The 11,337-nt window shown below is 40.9% G+C and overlaps 1 pseudogene; it reads left to right on the top strand.

The window, feature by feature from the left end:
- The first annotated feature begins 8,099 nt into the window (after window positions 1-8,099).
- On the top strand, window positions 8,100-8,552 carry Elobl4 (elongin B like 4; annotated as a pseudogene).
- The last annotated feature ends 2,785 nt before the right edge of the window (window positions 8,553-11,337 follow it).

Genomic DNA, 11,337 nt, shown 5'->3' with positions numbered 1-11,337 from the left:
CAAGGGCATTCTTTTTTTTTTTTTTTTTTTTTTTGGTTCTTTTTTTCGGAGCTGGGGACCGAACCCAGGGCCTTGCGCTTCCTAGGTAAGCGCTCTACCACTGAGCTAAATCCCCAGCCGCAAGGGCATTCTTAAAAGAAACCTTAATAAAGCTCAAAGCACACATTGCACCTCACAAGTAGTGGGAGACTTCAACACTCCACTCTCAGAAATAGACAGACCATGAAAACAGAAACTAAATAGGACATAAAAAAACTAACAAAAGTTATGAACCAATTGGATTTAACATATATCTGTAGAATATTTTATCCTAAAACAAAAGAATATACCTTCCTCATGGTACCTTCTCCAAAATTGTCCATATTATTCTATACAAAACAGGCCTCAATAGATACAAAAAAAAAAAAAAAAAAAAAGAAAAAAGAAAAAAAAAAAAGAGAAACGGTTCCATGCATCCTATCAGATCACCAAGGACTAAGGCTGGTTTTCAATAAAAACAAAAATGACAGAAAGCCCACATACATGTGGAAGTTGAACAACGCTCTACTCAATGATAACTTGGTCAAGGAAGAAATAAAGAAAGAAATTAAAGACTTTTTAGAATTTAATGAAAATGAAAGCACAGCATACCCAAACTTATGGGACACAATGAAAGTAGTGCTAAGAGGAAAACTCATAGCTCTGAGTGCCTGCAAAAAGAAACTGGAGAGAGCATACTTGACAGCACACCTGAAAGCTCTAGAAGAAAAAGAAGCAAATACACCCAGGAAGAGTAGAAGGCAGGAAATAATCAAACTCAGGGCTGAAATCATCCAAGTAGAAACAAAAAGAACTATATGAAAAAAATCAACAAAACCAGGAGCTGGTTCTTGGAGAAAATCAACAAGATAGATAAACCCTTAGCCAGAGTAACCAGAGGGCACAAAGATAGTTCCCAAATTAACAAAATCAGAAATGAAAGGGAGATATAATAACAGAATCCGAGGAAATTAAAAAAAAACCATCAGATCCTACTACAAAAGCTTATATTCAACAAAACTGGAAAATCTGGAGGAAATGGACAATTTTCTAGACAGATACCAGGTATCAAAGTTAAATCAGGATCAAATAATAAACCATCTAAACAACCCCATAACTACTCCTAAAGAAATAGAAGCAGTTATTAAAAATCTCCCAAGCGAAAAGATCTTTACCAATCCTACAACAGATAGAGGCCTTATATCCAAAATATACAAAGAACTCAAGAAGTTAGACCGCAGGGAAACAAATAACCCTATTAAAAAATGGGGTTCAGAGCTAAACAAAGAATTCACAGCTGAGGAATGCCGAATGGCTGAGAAACACCTAAAGAAATGTTCAACATCTTTAGTCATAAGGGAAATGCAAATCAAAACAACCCTGAGATTTCACCTCACACCAGTGAGAATGGCTAAGATCAAAAACTCAGGGGACAACAGATGCTGGCGAGGATGTGGAGAAAGAGGAACACTCCTCCATTGTTGGTGGGATTGCAAACTGGTACAACCATTCTGGAAATCAGTCTGGAGGATCCTCAGAAAATTGGACATTGAACTGCCTGAGGATCCAGCTATACCTCTCTTGGGCATATACCCAAAAGATGCCCCAACATATAAAAAAGACACGTGCTCCACTATGTTCATTGCAGCCTTATTTATAATAGCCAGAAGCTGGAAAGAACCCAGATGCCCTTCAACAGAGGAATGGATACAGAAAATGTGGTACATCTACACAATGGAATATTACTCAGCTATCAAAAACAACGAGTTTATGAAATTCGTAGGCAAATGGTTGGAACTGGAAAACATCATCCTGAGTGAGCTAACCCAATCACAGAAAGACATACATGGTATGCACTCATTGATAAGTGGCTATTAGCCCAAATGCTTGAATTACCCTAGATGCCTAGAACAAATGAAACTCAAGACGGATGATCAAAATGTGAATGCTTCACTCCTTCTTTAAAAGGGGAACAAGAATACCCTTGGCAGGGAAGAGAGAGGCAAAGATTAAAACAGAGACTGAAGGAACACCCATTCAGAGCCTGCCCCACATGTGGCCCATACATATACAGCCACCCAATTAGACAAGATGGATGAAGCAAAGAAGTGCAGACCGACAGGAGCCGGATGTAGATCGCTCCTGAGAGACACAGCCAGAATACAGCAAATACAGAGGCGAATGCCAGCAGCAAACCACTGAACTGAGAATAGGACCCCCGTTGAAGGAATCAGAGAAAGAACTGGAAGAGCTTGAAGGGGCTCGAGACCCCATATGTACAACAATGCCAAGCAACCAGAGCTTCCAGGGACTAAGCCACTACCTAAAGACTATACATGGACTGACCCTGGACTCTGACCTCATAGGTAGCAATGAATATCCTAGTAAGAGCACCAGTGGAAGGGGAAGCCCTGGGTCCTGCTAAGACTGAACCCCCAGTGAACTAGACTGGTGGGGGGAGGGCGGCAATGGGGGGAGGGTTGGGAGGGGAACACCCATAAGGAAGGGGAGGGGGAGGGGGATGTTTGCCCAGATACTGGGAAAGGGAATAACACTCGAAATGTATATAAGAAATACTCAAGTTAATAAAAAAAAAAAAAGTCTCCCAAGCAAAAAAAAAAAAAAAAAAAAAAAAAAAAAAAAAAAAAAAAGGACCACATGGGTTTAGTGGAGAATTCTATCAGACCTTCATAGAAGACCTAATACCAATACTGTCCAAACTATTCCACAAAGTAGAAACAGGAACATTACCCAATTCCTTCTATGAAGCCACCACAATTATTATACATAAACCACACAAAGACCCAATAAAGAAAGAGAATTTCAGACCAATTTCCCTTATAAATTTTGATGCAAAAATAATGAATAAAATTTTCTTGTAAATTGAATCCATGAACACATGAAAATGATCATCCATCATGACCAAGTAGGCTTCATCCCAGGGATGCAGGGATGGTTCAATATATGGAAATCCATCAATGTAATCCACTATATAAACAAACTCAAGGGGAAAAAAACACACACGATCATTTTATTAGATGCTGAGAAAGCATTTGACAAAATTCAACACCCCTTCATGTTAAACGTCCTGGAATATCAGGAATTCAAGGATCCATACCTACACATAGTAAAAGCCGTATACAGGAAACCAGTAGTCAACATCAAACTTAATGTAAAGAAGCTTGAAGCAATCCCACTAAAATCAGGTAGTAGAAAAGGCTGTTCACTCTAACTATTCAGTATAGTACTGGAAGTCCTAGCCAGAACAATCAGACAACAAAAGGAGGTGAAAGGGATACAAATTGGGAGGGAAGAAGTAAAAAATATCACTATTTGCAGATGATATAATAGTATACTTAAGTGACCTCCAAAGTTCCACTAGAGAAACACTAAGGCTGATAAACAACTTCAGCAAAGTGACTGGGTATAAAATTAACTCAAACACTTCAATTGCCTTCCTCTAGCCAAAGGATAAACAGGCTGAGAAAGAAATTAGGGAAATGACACCCTTCACAATAGTCACAGATAACATAAAATACTCTATGACTCTAACCAAGCAAGTGAAAGATCTGTATGACAAGAACTTCAAGTCTCTGAAGAAATTGAAGAAGGCCTCAGAAGATGGAAAGACCTTCCATGCTCATGGATTGGCAGGAGTAATACAGTAAAAATGGCCATTTTGCCAAAAGCAATTTACAGATTCAATGCAATCCCCATCAAAATTCCAACTCAACTCTTCATAGAGTTAGAAAGAGCAATTTGCAAATTCATTCGGAATGACAAAAAACCCAGGATAGTGAAAACTATCCTCAATAATAAAAGAACTAGATAGAACTAGAAAATATCATCCTGAGTGAGGTAACCTAATTACAGCAAAACACACATGGTATGCACTCCCTAATAAGTGGATATACTCCCAAAAGCTCGAATTCCCCAGATGCAATCCACAGACCACATGAAGCTCAAGAAGAAGAATGACCAAAATGGCCATTCAGAGCCTGCCCAACATGTGGCGCATGCATATATATATATATATATATATTTATATATATATACATGTGTGTGTATGTGTGTGTATATGTATATATATACATATATATATGTATGTATATATATATATATATATATATATATATATATATATATATACAGTCACCAGAACTAGATAACATTGATGAAGCTAAGAAGTGCATGCTGACAGGAACTGGGTATAGATCTCTCCTGAGAGACACAACCAGAGCATGTCAAATAAAGAGGCAAACCCTAGCAGCAAACCACTGAACTGAGAATGGGACCCCTGTGGGAGGAATTAGAGAAAGGATTGAAAGAGCTGAAGGGGCTAACAACCCCATAAGAACAACAATACCAACCAACCAGAGCTTCCAGGGACTACAGCACTGCCCAAAGACAATACATGGACTGACCCGTGGCTCCAACTGCATACGTAGCAGAGGATAGCCTTGTTGGGCACCAGTGGAAGGAGACGCCCTTGGTCCTTCTAAGGTTGGACCCCCAGTGCAGGGGAACTTTGAGGTGGGGTGTGGTAAGGGGGTTGGATGTGGGGGAAGGGGAAGGGGAGGGGGAGGGGATAGGACCTTATGGACAGGAAGCTGGGAAATAGAAAAATATTTGAAATGTAAATAAAGAAATATATCCAATAAAAAATAAAATAAAGAGGAAAAAAAAGGAACAAAGATTAATATAAACCTTTGTATGGAAAAACAAAACCCCAGGAGTGATAAAGAAATTATGTACAATAAAAATATTTGAAGGTATCAGCATTCCTGATCACAACCTCTACTACAGAGACATATCAATAAAAAAAATTAAAAGGAAAGAAAAAAACACGTTGCTCACCTAAAAACACACACTTACAACAATGGAATCAAATTGAAGACTCATAAGTAAATCCACACAACTGGACACTGAACACTGGATTTTTGATAAAGAAACCAAAACTATACAATGGAAAATAGAACTTTTAACAAATGGTACTAGTCTAACTGGATGTCTGAATGAAAAGGAGTCTGAATAGATCCATATCTATCACACTACACAAGAATGAAGTCCAAGTGGTTCAAAGACCTTAACCAAAAACTGCACACACTAAACTTAATGAACAGAAAGTGGGGAATGACCATGAACACTTTGAAACAGGAGACAAATTCCTGAAAAAAAAAAAAAAAACAAACCCAACCCAATAGCCCAGGCACTGAGATCAACAATTAATAAATAGGGCCTCATGAAACTGAACAAGTGGGCTGCAGAGATGGCTCAGTGGTTAAGAGCACTGACTGCTCTTCCAGAGGTCCTGAGTTCACTTTCCAGCAACCACATGGTGGCTCACAACCATCTGTAATGGGATCTGATGCCCTGTTCTGCTGTGTGAGCTACAGTGTACTCATACAAATAAAATAAACAAACTTTTAACAACAACAACAACAACAACAACAACAAAAATCTTGTTCTATAAAAAAAAAAAAAGAAACTGAACAAGTGGGGTTGGGGATTTAGCTCAGCGGTAGAGCGCTTGCCTAGCAAGCACAAGGCCCTGGGTTCGGTCCTCAGCTCCGAAAAAAAAAAAAAAAAAAAAAAAAAAAAAAAAAAAAAAAAAAAAGAAACCGAACAAGTATTTCCTGTAAAGCAAAGAACACCATCAAGAGAACAAAACAGCAGCCTACAGAATGAGAAAAGATTTTTCACCAACTCCACACCCAACAGAGGGCTAATATCAAAACTAGAAAAGAACCCAAGAAGCTAGACATAACAAACTAAATAACCCAGTTTTCAAAATGAGGTACAGAGCTAAACAGAGAACTCTCAACAGAGAAAACTCTAATGAGTGAGAATCACTTAAAGAAACGTTCAGCATCCTTTAGTCATCAGGGTAGTGTAAATTGAAATGACTCTGAGATTCCTCAGGTTACTAAGGTCAAAAACTCAAGCTGGAGAAAGAACACTCCTCCATTGCTGGTGGGAGTGCAAACATGTAAAACCACCATGGAAATCAGTTTGGCAGATTCACAGACAATTGAGAATAGACCTACCAGAAGATCCAGCTATACCACTCATGCACATACACCCAAAAGATTCTCCACCATACCCAAAGATTCTTCCTCAACTATGTTCATAGCAGTTTTATTCATAATAGCCAGAAACTGGAAGCAAGTGAGATGTCCCTGGACCAAAGAATGGATAAAGAAAATGTAGTACATTTACACAGTACAGAATTATTCAGGAATTAAAAACAAGAACGTGTTGTTTAGTCAAATGAATGGAACTAGAAAATATCACCCCGAGTGAGGTAACTCAGACCAAAAAGGAAAAAATAATATGTACTCACTAATAAGTAGATATTAGGCAAAAACTAAAGGATAACCATGCTACAATCCACAGCCCAAAGAAGTTAAGCAATAAGAAACGCTAAAGGGGAGATGATTGACCATCACTGAGGAGCAGAAAGAGAATAGACATCTTGGGTGGAGAGGGAGAATAGAGTGTATGGGGGAAAGTGGGGATTGAAACAGTAGGGATCAGGTAAAGGGGACAGACAGAGGGAGTACCAGGAAAGATGACTGAAATAGACTGTGCATATCTGGGAGAAGCTAGAAACCAAGGGCAATAGACACTTCCAGGAAGTTATCAGGGTGACCCTAGCTAGCATTCCTAGCAATAGGAGATATGGAAACAGAAACCTACATTCCCTGTAATCAGGAAAGACTTGCAATGGAAAGAGTGGGATAATAACCCAGCCACAAAAGTTTTCACCTACAAATTGCATTGCCTACAAGATTGCAGGATGAGTACAGGTTGAGGGAATGGTCAACGAATGACTGCTTCAGCTTGAGGTCCGTGACAAGAAGAGGGAGCCACACCGGCACTGTTGATCATATTCTGCGGTACTTGCAACCAGGAGCCTAGCATATCTGTCATCAGAGAGGTTTGCCTCACAGGTGATGGAAACAAACGCAGTAGCACACAAACATTGAGCAGACATCGGGAAATTCTGTGGAAAAGGGAGAGGAAGGATTGAAAAAGCCGGAGCGGTCAAGGATACCAAAAGGAAAGCTAAAGAGTCAACTAAACTGGATCCATTGGGGGCTCATAGAGATTGTACCACTAACAAGAAGGCATGCATGGAATTAACCTAGGAACCCTGAACATATCAAACAGTTGTGTATCTGTGGAACTCCTAAATGGGGAGCAGGGGCTGGCTATTGACTACATTGTCTGCTTTTGGAGCCCTTTCCCCTAAATGTGCTGGTTCATGTAATCTCAATGGAAGATGATGTACAGGAGGATATCTGTGAGGTCCTGCTCAGCCTGGTCTTCAAGAACACGTTTGGGGGGGTTGGGGATTTAGCTCAGTGGTAGAGCGCTTGCCTAGCAAGCACAAGGCCTTGGGTTCGGTTCTCAGCTCCAAAAGAAAAAAAAAAAAAAAGAACACCTTTGGGCAGCCAGCAATATATAGACTGACTTGGTCTCAAAAAAGCAAGGAAGGAAGCAAACAGGCAAGCAAACAAACCTTCAACATTCTTAGCCTTCAGAACAATGCAAACTAAATCTACTTTGAAATCCTGGTCCGAATGGACAAGATAATTAAATTCAACAAGAACTTATGCCCATGGGAAAAGAGGAATACATGCTCACTGTTGGTGGGTATATCCAAGCCACCCTCACCATCTTATCTAGAGAGGATCCTTACTGACCAATCACCCTGGATATCAGCAGGCTCTCCCATCTTGCCAAGATCCTTCCTGGTGGTTCTGGTAAATGACAGCTAGAGAATCATCTGTGGTTCACAAGATACCGGTTCAGTAGATGACACCTTTGCTTTACTGTGATACATGATGCTGGTCAGCTGGGGCTGAGAAATTATCAGTAATCAAGAAAAAAAAAAACCAGTGGGGGCTGAAGAGATGGTTCATGGTTACCAGTGCCAGCTGATTTTCCAGAAGACCTAGGTTTCAATTCCAAGCACCCACATGGCAGTTCAAAAAATGTCTATAACTCCTGTTGCAGGCATCTGATATCCTCATACAGACAAACAGACGTGCGAGCAAAACACCAATGCATATAACATGAAAAATAAAACATTATTGACCTGTTGGGGGGAGAAGTACAGCACAGAAGAAGACACTGCAGGGCCTCCAGGGCCAGACCTGTGGCCACAGGCTAGCATTGACACGGGCCCAAAGTCCTCAGACATGTTTCTCATAATCCAGTGCTCCAAGACCACCATCTTCACGGACTCCAAGGAGTCCAGCACTGTGTTCAAGCAGAAGCACATTGTCAAGGGCAGCCTCAAGCTGCAGGAGGAGCAGAGGCTGTGCAAGGAGAACCAACTCCTTCATGACAGGAAAACTCTGGGCGAATGTGGCATCACTGGTCAGAGAGCAGGGCCACAGGCCCCAGCCATAGTGTGTCTGGCCTTCCAAGCAGATGATGTCTTCGAAGCTCTGCACATTGAACCTTTCTCCAGCCTTCCACAGCTTCCAGATGTGACGAGGTCACAGGATTCTGGCGGCCAATGAGCAAGTTGTAATTTGGCTGTGTACAATAAAATAAAGAAATCATTTAAAAAAAAAAACCCCAAAATCCTAGCATAATTGAGGGTGAATGTTCTGGAAACAGACAGCAGCTGTGTTCAAGACTTGCCCAAGTTTGTACCTCATGCTGGCAGCTGAACTTGGTTATATGAGTGCAGTGAGCTTTAGTTTGTGCACCTGGCCATTTAAAGGATCACCAATTGGTAGTCTACTGACCCTTTAATAATTCTTGGGGCTGGGGATTTAGCTCAGTGGTAGAGCGCTTACCTAGGAAGCGCAAGGCCCTGGGTTCGGTCCCCAGCTCCGAAAAAAAAAAGAACCAAAAAAAAAAAATAATTCTTAGCTCTAGAAACTGAAGGAATGGCCATTCATAGCCTGCCCCTCCTGGCAATCCAGCCCTTATACGTACAGCCACCAAACCCAGACAATATTGCTGATACCAAGATGTGCATGCTGACAGGAACCTGAAATAGCTGTCTCATGAGAGGCTCTGCCAAAGCATGACAAATACAGAGGAGAATGCTAGCAGCAAACCATTGAACCAAGAACAGAGTCCTTGTAGGAGGACTTAGAGAAAGGATTGAAAGAGCTGAAGGGGCTTACAGCCCCATAAGAACAACAATACCAACCAACCAGAGCTCCCGGGAACTAAACCACTGCCCAAAGAGTACACATGGACAGACTCATGGCTCTAGCTGCATATGTAGCAGAGGATGGCCTTGTTGGGCACCAATGGGAGGAAATGTCCTTGGTCCTGCCAAGGCTGGCCGCCCCCCCAACCAGATCCGTGCAGGGGAATGTCAAGGGGAGTGAGAAGGGCATGATGGTTGGGGAGGGGGAACACTCTCATAGAAGCAGGGAGGGGGAGGGATTAGGGGGATGTTGGCCCAGAAACCCGGAAGGGGAATAACAATTGAAATGTAAATAAGAAATACTCAAGTTAATAAAGATGGAGAAAAAAAGAAATTCATTTGGAATAAAAAAAAATACAGCATAGTGACAACTATATGCAAAAATAAAAGAACTTCTGAGGAAATCACCACCACTGACCGCAAGATGTATCACAGAGCAATAGTGAGAAAACTGCATGGTTTGGTACAGAGAAAGGCAGGTAGATCAATGGAATAGAATTGAAGACCCAGAAATGAAACAAAACACCTATGGTCACTTGATCTTGGAGAAGGGATCTAAAACCATCCAGTGGGAAAAAGACAGCATTTTCAACAAATGGTTCTGATTCAACTGGTGGTCAGCATGTAGAAGAATGCAAATTGATCCATTCTTATCTCATTGTACAATGCTTAAATTGAAGAGTCTCAAAGCACTCCCCATAAAAGCAGACACACCGAAACTAATACAGGAAAATATGGGGAAGAAACTTGAACACACAGGCACAGGAGAAATTTTCCTGAACAGAATACCAATGCCTTATTATCCAAGACTAAGGATCAACAAATGAGACCTGATAAAGTTGCACAGATTCTGTAAGGAAAGAACGCTGTCAATAGGACAAAATGGCCACCAACAGATTGGGAAAAGTTCTTTAACAATCCTATATCCAATAGAGTGCTAATATCAAATATATTCAAAGAACCTAAGACGTTAGATGCCAGAGATCCAAATAATCCTTTAAAAAAAGGGAACAGAACTAAACAAAGAATTCTTAACTGAGAAATATAAATGGCCAAGAAGCACCTAAAGAATGTTCAATATCCTTAATCTTCAGGAAAATGCAAATCAAAACAACCCTGAGATACCACCTCACACCTTTCTGAATGGCTAAGATAAAAAACTCAGGTGACAACAGATGCTGTCAAGGATATGGGGAGAGAAGAGCACTCCTCCACTGTTGGTGGGATTGCAAACTGGTACAAGCACTCTGGAAATCTGTTTGCAGTTTCCTCAGAAAATTGGATATTGTGCTAGCTACCTGAGGAACCAGCTATACCACTCCTAAGCATATACCCAAATGATGCTCCAACCAATCAGGGATAAGATCCTTCCAGTTTCTGCTTGCACCCAGAGTTGAAAGCCAGTCGCCAGGAATGCTGACACACATAAGAGAAGAGGTGAGATTGAGATCACCACTTGCTCTGAGGTAACTGCCTGGAACTCTTTCTCTGTACACAGGAACTGAGGAGCAGTTTGAGACAAGATTCTTCCAGTTTCTGCCTGCCACCAGAGCAGGCACCATCTCTCTCTCTCTTTTTTTTTTTTCTTTTTTCTTTTTTTCGGAGCTGGGGACCGAACCCAGGGCCTTGTGCTTGCTAGGCAAGCGCTCTTCCGCTGAGCTAAATCCCTAACCCCAGGCACCATCTCTCTATACCAAGATGTGCCTGGTAGAAAGTCAGTCTCCATGAATGCTGACACACAGGTTAACAGGAGGGTCAAGCCACTGTCAGATACAGCAAACCAGCTAACACCAGAGAAAACCAAAAGTCAAGAAGCAAGCACAGGTACTTAAGCAACAGAAACCAAGACTACATGGCATCATCAGAGCCCACTTCTCCCATCAAAGCAAATACTAGATATCCTAACACACTGGAAAAGCAAGATTTGGATTTAAAGTCACATCTCAAGATGATGATAGATGACTTTACAAAGGCCATAAATAACTCCCTAAAAGAAATACAGGATAACACAGATAAACAAGTAGAAGCCCTTAAAGAGGAAACACAAAAAGATGTCTTAAAGAATTACAGGAAAACACAACCAAACAGGTGAAGGAATAGAAAAAAACAATCCAGGATCTAAAAATAAAAATAGAAAC

Source organism: Rattus norvegicus, chromosome 1, assembly GCF_021556685.1.
Source record: "Rattus norvegicus strain SHRSP/BbbUtx chromosome 1, alternate assembly SHRSP_T2T, whole genome shotgun sequence".
In the NCBI taxonomy this organism is placed as follows: Eukaryota; Metazoa; Chordata; class Mammalia; order Rodentia; family Muridae; genus Rattus; species Rattus norvegicus.
This window is presented reverse-complemented; position numbering and strand designations above follow the sequence as displayed.